Genomic DNA, 10,234 nt, shown 5'->3' with positions numbered 1-10,234 from the left:
GCCTCAGCCTCCTGAGTAGCTGGGATTACAGGTTCACACCACCATGCCCAGGTAATTTTGTATTTTTAGTAGAGATGGGGTTGCCTCATATTGGTCTGGCTGGTCTCAAACCCCTGACCTCAGATGACCCACCTCCCTTTGCCTCCCAGAGTGTTGGGATTACAGGCATGAGCCACCACACCCGGCCACATGTTCTCACTTCTAAGTGTGAGCTGAACATTGAGTACACAAGGACACAAAGAAGGAAACAACAGGGCCAGGCACAGTGGCTCACGCCTGTAATCCCAGCACTTTGGGAGGCCAAGACAGGTGGATCACTTAAGGTCAGGAGTTCAAGACCATCCTGGCCAACATGGCAAAATCCTGTCTCTACTAAAAATACAAAAATTAGCCAGGTGTGGTGGTGGGTGCCTATAGTCCCAGCGACTAGGGAGGCTGAGGTGGGAGAATCACCTGAACTCAAGAAGTCAAGGCTGGAGTGAGCAGAGATCACACCACTGCACTCCAACCTGGGTGACAGAGTGAGAGTCTTGTCTCCAAAAAAAAAAAAAAAAAAGGAACAAAAATACCTGGGCCTGCTTAAGGGTGGAGGTGAGGAGGAGGGAGAGGATCTAAAAACTGCCTATTAGGGTTGAGAGCAGTGGCTCACATCTGTGATCCTAGCACTTTGGGAGGCCAAGATGTGTGGATTGCCTGAGCTCAGGAGTTCGAGACCAGCCTGGGCAACATGGCAAAACCCTGTCTCTACTAAAATACAAAAAATTAGCTGGGTGTGGCAGTGTGCACCTGTAATCCCAGCTGCTTGTGAGGCTGAGGCAGAATAATTGTTAGAACCTGGGAGGCAGAGGTTGCAGTGAGCCAAAATGGCGCCATTGCACTCCAGCCTGGGAGACAGAGTGAGACTCTGTCTCAAAACAACAACAACAACAACAACCACCACAACAAAAACTACCTATCAGGTACGACAGCTATTACCTGTGTGATGAAATAATCTGTACACCAAACCCTGTGACATGCCATTTACCTATATAGCAAACCTGGACATGTACCCATTAATTTTTGTATTTTTGTAGAGACTGGGTCTCCCCATGTTGCCTGGGCTCAAGTGATCCTCCCACCTTGGCCTCCCAAAGTGTTGGGATTACAGGTGTGAGCCACTGTGGCTGGCATTTTATTGGCATTAATTAATTTTTAATTAATTAAGGCAGAGTGCAGTGGCTCACACCTGTAATCTCAGCACTTTAGGGGGCAGAGGTAGGAGGACCTCTTGAGCCCAAGAGTTCGAGACCAGCCTGGACAATAGTGAGACCCATCTCTACAAAAAATAAAAATAGGCCGGGCACAGTGGCTCACGCCTGTAATCCCAGCACTTTGGGAGGCTGAGGCATGTGGATCACCTGAAGTGAGAAGTTTGAGACCAGCCTAGCCAACACAGTGAAACCCTGTCTCTACTAAAAATAAAAAAAATTAGCCGTGCGTCATGGTGGGTGTTGGTAATCCTAGCTACTCAGGAGGCTGAGACAGGAGAGTCACTTGAACCGGGGAGGCAGAGGTTGCGGTGAGCCAAGATTGCACCATTGCACTCCAGCCTGGGCAACAAGAGCAAAAGTCCGTCTCAAAATAAGCAAACAAACAACTAAATAAATAAAATAAAAACAAAAATAATTAGCTGGGTTTGGTGGTGCATGCCTGTAGCCCCAGCTACTTGGGAGGCTGAGGTCAGAGGATCGCCTGAGCCTAGGAGATAGAGGCTGCAGTGAGCAGAGATCGCGCCACTGCACTGCCGCCTGGGCAACAGAGTGAGACCCTGTCTTAAAAACAACAAAACAAAAAAGATATGGAAGATGCCTCATTCATAATGTTTTATATTGAAACACGTTGAGTATATTGAATTAAATAAAATTTAATATTAAATGCATTTATATATTGGATTAATAGAATGTATTATTAGGATTAATTTTAATTTTTATTATTATTATTTTTTTTGAGATGGAGTCTCACTCCATCGCCCAGGCTGGAGTGCAGTGGTGGCACGATCTCGGCTCACTGCAACCTCTGCCTCCCAGGTTCAAGCGATTCTCTTGCCTCAGCCTTCCGGGTAGCTGGGATTACAGGCATCCGTCATCATACCCAGCTAATTTTTGTATTTTTAGTATAGACCGGGTTTCATGTAAGAGGAAAAAGATTGCCTCTTACATCTTCCAGCCAAAATGGATTCTAGTACTGATAAACAGCAATAGCCATCAGCCTGCCCCTTTATCATGCCAACACTGCAAGAACATTGAAGCAACTCATTTTCCTTAGCGGGAGGTCACTTCGTACTAGAAATAAATGTTATATTGCACTCACAGGATTATTTTTTGGCCTCTCAGATTGGTATTTCATTTACAAGTCATTTAAAATCCAAAGCTATTGGCATGAGGGAGTAACAACAGTAGAAACACTGCAAGTGTTAAGATCTTTGTGGATTTCATTTTTTTAAAAAAAAAATCTATGAGTGGTTCAGCCAGAACAACTTTCACTGGGCTCACCACCACATCTTTTCCCAAAGGCAACTCAGGAAAGCGGCACAGTGCATCAAATGTCATTCTTGTTTTGCTTGCTGAGGTTTAAATTTTTCTTGTGTTTTGGGTGTAAGAAATCAATTGGAGAAAGAGCATACAATTAATACAGGAAAGAATACAATGAATTGATATATTTAGCAGAATGATCATTTAGCCTTCAGCCTTCTCCTTTCTCTCACCATGGAAAATATTTTATCCTTTGGCAGACAGTCAAAGCTTGTTGCCATAGGGTGCTTTCCTTTTGGAAAATTAACAATCTTTGTGGTTTTATAAATCTTCTTTGTTAACCTAAAATTATTTCCATCAATTTTTTGAAGTGTAGCAGATACTATTGTAACTTTATCGATTCCGTGATGTCCAGGGACTTGCCAGAAAAGAGACTTCTCAGTGAGGACCACAGGACTCATGAGGTCCTGCTGCAGGCTCCCTCTCCATTTTTTCACACTGCTTCCCCCAAATTTCCAACCCCTGAGCACAACACAATCACCCTCTTCAATCCTTCTGCCATTGCAGAAGCTATTGCTTTTGTCTAGAATGCCTCTCGCTTCCCATCTTGTTTGCCTGTCAAATGTGTAATTATTTACATCTTGTATCAAATCTTTTGATGCTTTGGGACATCTTCCTTATCATCACAGAATTTGTTTTTCATGATAGAATGTACCTCCATTATAGGATTTATAATAAAAGGTAATTATTTCTTGACATAATGAGCATAATAGCTAACATTATTGACTTTGGACACCATGATAGGAACTCCGTGATATATCTCATAAGCATTATTTTCACTCCCCCCATTCATAAGTGTGAAACCGTACAGATGTGGAAACTGAGGGTTAGAGGAGTTACATGGTTTGCCTGTGATTACACAGCTTGTGTGTGTGTTGCAGATGTCAACCCATTTCCTTTCCTTCTCTAAGCCATGCTGTTTGTTGTCACTTTACATTGCCCTTCAATTCACCATCTTTACTGGGTGACAGCTCCTTTATGTCAGGCACACATACTATTCCTTTTGGTATTTCTCATGTTAAGCATAGTACCCTATATCTAATTGCTGGGTCAAGATGCATGCTGAATGAATAAATAAAATGAATGACTCATTGCAAAACCTTTTTGAAGTGCAGATTGAATGGCTGATTCTCACTTTAAAGGGTTGAGAAACATAGTTCACAGGAGGAATCAACATGAATGACTCTAGGTCCAACCCCATAGCCTCGCCTCCCCTTTCCTTTCCTGCATTCACCTCTTCCCTGAACTTCGGATCACAGAGCTGCTGAAAGTTCACTTCCTTAGAACCACCAAAGTAGCTGCCCTGATTGAATGGAATGTTCTCACACTTCTCTCACTTTACTTACCAAGCCCTTTTTCTTTCATGCCGGCTGTGAAATCCATACTCCCCAACAATACTCCCCAGGACTAATGAGACAAGGGGTAAAGGAGAAATGCTGAAAGCTATAAAGTTCCAGCCTTTGAGGGGGAGCAGCAGCATGAGTGGCTGGGAGTACAGGTTCTAGAGTGAAATACTGAGCTCATTCAAAGGTGCTGCCACTGACTTGCTGCTGTGTCATTTGGGGCAAGTGACTGAAGATCTCTAAGTGGCAATCTTTTCAAGTGTATCCATCCCATAGGGTTGTTCTGAGAGCTTATGCCTCTGGGCTTAGGGTCTGGTAAAATATAGTACTCAAGGAATATTAGCTAGTATTATTAATAAGACAGAAAATAGGAAGACAAATAGTCAAACAGAAAGGGAGGAGAAGAGTGATTTTTAAAATCTGTCTCAGGTTTCAAGCCCCCAACTTCAGTGATCTTATGAAGAAACATAACTTCAGAGTTTTGTGCATGGATACAGCCATGTCTATGAGCCTTTCTTTGAAAGCTCATTGAAATTTGGGATCAGGAAGCAAAAACTATAGTCCTTCATCTATTAAACCAGGTAAAAACATACACCCTGTGATTTTTAAGGGATTTAAGGGCAAACTATTCAGGTAAAACCAGCCTTTTCTTGTTTTATGGAAATAGCTCATAAACACTTGGGCCATAGTCTTTGAACTGAAGCATGTCAGATATCTAGTGATTAATGCTCATAGATTTTATTAATTGCAAGACAGAGGCACTTAACAAGTACTGAGTCTGAAGAATATTACTGATGATTTCTTCAGAGGTGCAAAGAGTTGAGTTGGAAGAGGAGAGGGCACAGCAAGCCAGGGACCCATGAAGAGATAGATGTGAAAATAACATTGGCCAGTTTCCTTCATTGCCAATTCTTCTTTTCCTCATGACTGATATACTTTTTTTTACCCATTTGGCTAGATTTCCCAATAACTTCTTTGATAAGCAAATATGACATTTTCTCTTCCTTAGTGCCCCTCAGAACTAAGAACTATGCACAAAAGCAAGGTTCTTTGGGGAGAAAATCTCTGGAAAAGGCAGTGAAGTGGAGTAGTCAAAGCATGAACATGAAGTAAGGTGGCCTGGGTTTAAATCCCAACTCTAGTACTCAGCAGTTCCAGGCTCTTGGGCTTTTTTTTTTTTTTTTTTTTTTTTGAGATGGAGTCTTGCTCTGTCACCCAGGCTGGAGTGCAGCGGCACACTCTCAGCTCACTGCAACCTCTGCCTCTCAGGTTCAAACAATCCTCCTGCCTCAGCCTCCTGAGTAAGTAACTGAGATTATAGGCAAGTGCCATCACGCCCAGCTAATTTTTTTTTTTTTTGAGATGGAGTCTCGCTCTGTCGCCCAGGCTCAAGTGCAGTGGTGCGATCTAGGCTTACTGCAAGCTCCTCCTCCCAGGTTCATGCCATTCTCTTGCTTCAGCCTCCCAAGGAGCTGGGACTACAGGCGCCTGCCACCACGCCCAGCTAATTTTTTGTATTTTTAGTAGAGATGGATGTATGTATATTTTTAACAAAAGATTTTTAATTAACCAAAATTATATTTGTGGATGATTCTCAATGCTCTATGATAATACACTTACTTTTAAATTTATTCTTTTTTTATTCAGAAAGAATCAGGTAGGAGCAAACAGGATGTTGCAAATCCTGATTATGCAGAGAATTAATCACATAGCATGTAAACTCTAGTCATCATGAACTCTGCCCTCCAAAAGAAGGAACAGGTAAAGATGATCTCACCTGTGGATAATACATCTCTTTTAAATGCTCAACAGAATGAGCAAGTCCATCCACAGTCCATCTGTTCCTAAAACAATTTAGCCACTCTAGGGATCATTAAAGCCGCACCAACATCCTTCCAATTTGGCAATAACCAACGGGAAAATCCACCTAGTTATTCTCAGTGAGCAAACCAGTTGACCAAGTTAGAGCTGGATCTGACTTGCCCAATGAGCAATTCACTCTTCAGCAATTCCTTTGGAAGACAGAAACTTATTGTGTGGAATTGCTGGAGTTGTTGTGATACTTTGTGTCTCTGCCCTTTTGAAAGTAAAAGCACAGCAGGTCACTCACAAGCCACTGGGCAAACACCCAGTGGCCCCTGAGAGTTATTCAGTGCCCTTGACTAGAAGACTTGGCATTGGCTTCTGGGTATTAATCTTAGGTAAGGAGGAAAGGTATTGAGAAAATGAGAATAAAATGAAGAAAGCTTGAATTTAGCATATCTGCCTTTATAAGAATTGCTTAGCTCAGGTTGTTATAACAAATTACCACAGATGGGGGGTCTAAAACAACAGACATCTGGAGACTTGAAAGTCTGAGATCAAGCATGGTCAGGTTCTAGTAAGGGCTCTCTTTCTAGTTTTCTCACATGCCAGAAAGAGAGAGAGAAGGGCATAGAAGAGAGGACAGAGAGAGAATGAGAGAGAGCAAGAGAGAGCTCTCATGTTTCTCCTTCTAAAAGCATTAATTTCATAATGATGGCTTCACCCTTATGACCTAATCACCTCCCAAAGGCCTTAGCTCAAAATACCATCACACTGGGGATCAGGGATTCAATATACAAATTTTGGGTGGGTAAAAGCTTTTAGTCCATAGTAATATTACCCTTCCTTCCTCACTCTTCCCCAACCAGAGTGAACACTCCTGAGGACAGAGAGCATATCTGGTGCCAAGCACCTCAGAAGTAGGTGTTCAATGCATGTTCATTTAATTGTTGACTTGATTTACTATGGCACCAAAATACAACTTTTAGAGAGGACAGAGACGCCTGTTTCTGCCCAGGCTTCAGAGGGGATTTTCTCTGTGAAAGTCTGCTTCCCCTAACTGAAGTCAGGAAAAAGGCATGTGAGCATTTCGTGAGATAAGAATCCATCCCAAGGAGAATGTCTCAACTGCACATAGTGTGTTTACTGGGGATAGATGAAACAAGAAAAAAAAAAGACGAATTAGTGATATCTATCTACAAAATTCACTACCAAATGATCACTTTCAACTTTTGTTCTAGAAGCACAGTATATAATATTTATAAATGGAAAAATCCTTATGAAATATATATCAATAAGGGAAAGCTTTCTTCCCCTTTTCCATATATCCCACAATTTTCCCTAGTAACACAGAAGATGTAAGCAGTGATTAAGTTGGTGCAGTTCTCATGCCCAATCAGAATTCACAGATAGAGGGCCTTGCTGGGTGTTCAGTGGCAAAATTGATGTTAAGCTTGAAAGTGACATTAATCATTCTGTAAGTTAGCACATTCCTCCCAAGTAGAAAAAGCCAGCAGGAGGAGAGGTGGTGAGTTCCAGACTTCTTTAGTTTTATAATTGCCATTCAGCTTAAAAAACAAAAATATTACTAGTAACTTTAGTATTCTTTGTGTTTCTGTCCTGAATCGCACCCATTTCTTGCCACCAACCTGAATTTGGTGCTTATTATTCCTATGCTTTTTTTTTTTACCCGTTTGCTACATATAAGTGTATCTCTAAGCAACATATGGCATTTCTTTGCCTGTGTTTAAATTCTCTATACATAGTATTATTGTGTTGTATGTTTCTGAAACTTATTCTTTTCTGCATAACAATAAAAAGTTTTGCTTACAGTAAAATTACAAATTTCTGTTCCTCAAAGAATACCATTCAAAAAGGTGATGAAGTGATAGAAGGGGAAAGAACAGGCATCAGAAGAGGGGAAGATACTTGTAAAATTCATACCTAATAAACATTTCCCATCCAGAAGCCAAACTCACAATTTACATCAGGTGAAAACTTGATTATGTGGTACTCACTTCTCAGGCCTCTGCACACATGCAGCCTAGGATGTTCCTAGTGATAATGTCATTCATGCTAGACCCACAAAACTTTTACTGTCAAGATACAACTGCTCAGTAACAAGGACAGATCAGAAATTGAAATTGAGTTCCAATAGCTTGTTTGGAGACCACACAGAAAATTTGTCTGTGTCAAAAAATCCAACTTCACCAACCCCAGGGAGATTGAACAAGCTAGATGCAACAGAAGAAAAGAAAAAGAAACTGTGGGGTGGGGTGAGTAATTGGTGGTGACTGATGGGCTTTAAAACTAAAACTACATAGCCAAGCCCCAGAATCCTTGGTAACCATGTAACTCGAGGCAATAGGATGGCCCACTGTGGTGGGTGGAATCGGGGCCCCCAAGAAATGTTACATCCTACTCCCTGGAACTTGTTAATGTGAACTTGTTTGGAAAAAAAGTCTTCTTTGCTGATGTAATTAAATTATGGATATCAAGATGAGATCATCCTGGATTATCCAGGTGGGCCTTAAATCTGATGACAAGTGTCTTTCTAAAGACAGAATCCATGTGGAGATGGAGGCAGAGAGTGGAATTGGGCAGCCAGAAGCCAAGGAATGCTTGGGGCCACCAAAAGCTGAAAGAAACAGAAGGCCTCTCTTCGAGGGCTGTCAGGAGAAGCTCGACCCTGCTGACCTTTGATTTCAGATTCTAGCCTCTAGGACTGTGAGAGAGAAATAAATTTCTGTTGTTTTAAGCCACTGAGTTTATAATAATTTGTAACAGTCCTAGGAAACAAATACACCCTTATTCCATCAGAGAGGCAAAGTATTTTTGTTGTCTAGGATTTCTTTTGATGAGGCAATTTCCAGTGTTTGAAGTAAGCTGGGCTCCTCTGTTCTCTGTCAAATACCCAAACTGCTGAACTATGGAAATCTTCTTCAAGGCACATTTTCCTTCAGCCTCCCAAACAGGGAAGCAAATTTGAGAAATTAAGAGAACTTCACACCCAGTGGGTAGATATCCCAAAGTTAATTTAATTGGGGCCCACGACAAAAGAAATTTAAAGGCCATTTTAATTTTGCTAGTTTAATGTGAACATATGTGCAAAGTTACAAAATTGAGATAAGATGCAACAACTGTACAAGGAGAGATTAAAGAGATTGACAGTGAAATGTGTGAAGAACAATTAAACTAAGTCAGTAAGAATGGAAAATAATGTGCCTGTCAACCCAAAAATCCTGGGCTGCATTAGTAAGAATGTAATAAACAGAGCCAAGGAGGAAGTAGGCAGGGTCTGTTGTACCTGATGCTGTTCCTAGCATTGCTCCTTGAGAACGGCATCTGCAAATTTGAGCACATCCAAGGGACGGCAACTAGGACTCTAGAGAGTGAGTGCAATGATTCATAAAGATCAGATGAAAGACTTGATGGTTCTCAGCTTGGAAAATATCTGTAGGATGAATGTGATGGTGTCTTCATGCCTTCAAATGATTGTCATAGGGATTACATTGGGCTCTGGCAAGGAATACTGAGCCTGCAAAAGGGACTAACTAGAAGTGGCCAGGGCAGGAGGAAGAAACCAGGAAGGTGCCATCAGGCAAGCCAAGGGACAGTTCCAAGCCTGGGCCTGGCAGTGTGAGTGCAGAAAACACCCACAGCAACCTGTGAACTGGCAGTCACCACTGCAGTACAAACTGAGATGCAAGGAGAGAGAAACAGGGTTTTTGTAGAAAGGGAGAAATCCTTGAAGACCCACATTTATACTCTGTGCTTTGTCTCACATCAATACAGTCTTTTTTTTTTTTTTTATTATACTTTAGGGTTTTAGGGTACATGTGCACAATGTGACAATGTGCAGGTTTGTTACATATGTATCCATGTGCCATGTTGATTTCCTGCACCCATTAACTCGTCCTTTAGCATTAGGTATATCTCCTAATGCTGTCCCTCCCCCCTCCCCCCACCCCACAACAGTCCCCGGAGTGTGATGTTCCCCTTCCTGTGTCCATGAGTTCTCATTGTTCAATTCCCACCTATGAGTGAGAACATGCGGTGTTTGGTTTTTTGTCCTTGAGATAGTTTACTGAGAATGATGTTTTCCAGTTTCATCCATGTCCCTACAAAGGACACGAACTCATCATTTTTTATGGCTGCATAGTATTCCATGGTGTATATGTGCCACATTTTCTTAATCCAGTCTATCGTTGTTGGACATTTGGGTTGGTTCCAAGTCTTTGCTATTGTGAATAGTGCTGCAATAAACATACGTGTGCATGTGTCTTTATAGCAGCATGATTTATAGTCCTTTGGGTATATACCCAGTAATGGGATGGCTGGGTCAAATGGTATTTCTAGTTCTAGATCCCTGAGGAATCGCCACACTGACTTCCACAATGGTTGAACTAGTTTACAGTCCCACCAACAGTGTAAAAGTGTTCCTATTTCTCCACATCCTCTCCAGCACCTATTGTTTCCTGATTTTTTAATGATGGCCATTCTAACTGGTGTGAGATG

The 10,234-nt window shown here is 41.7% G+C and overlaps 1 non-coding gene across 1 annotated transcript; it reads right to left on the bottom strand.

Annotated features, from left to right (window-relative positions):
- Positions 1–5,565: 5,565 nt before the first annotated feature.
- Positions 5,566–5,697, bottom strand: LOC116458147 (U8 small nucleolar RNA). The gene has a single exon (XR_004245217.1). It is a non-coding gene; the product is annotated as a U8 small nucleolar RNA (small nucleolar RNA).
- Between the last annotated feature and the right edge of the window lie 4,537 nt (positions 5,698–10,234).

Source organism: Hylobates moloch, unplaced genomic scaffold, assembly GCF_009828535.3.
Source record: "Hylobates moloch isolate HMO894 unplaced genomic scaffold, HMol_V3 SCAFFOLD_18, whole genome shotgun sequence".
Lineage (NCBI taxonomy): Eukaryota > Metazoa > Chordata > Mammalia > Primates > Hylobatidae > Hylobates > Hylobates moloch.
Note: the sequence above shows the minus strand (reverse complement) of the source record. Positions and strands in the feature narration are given on the sequence as shown.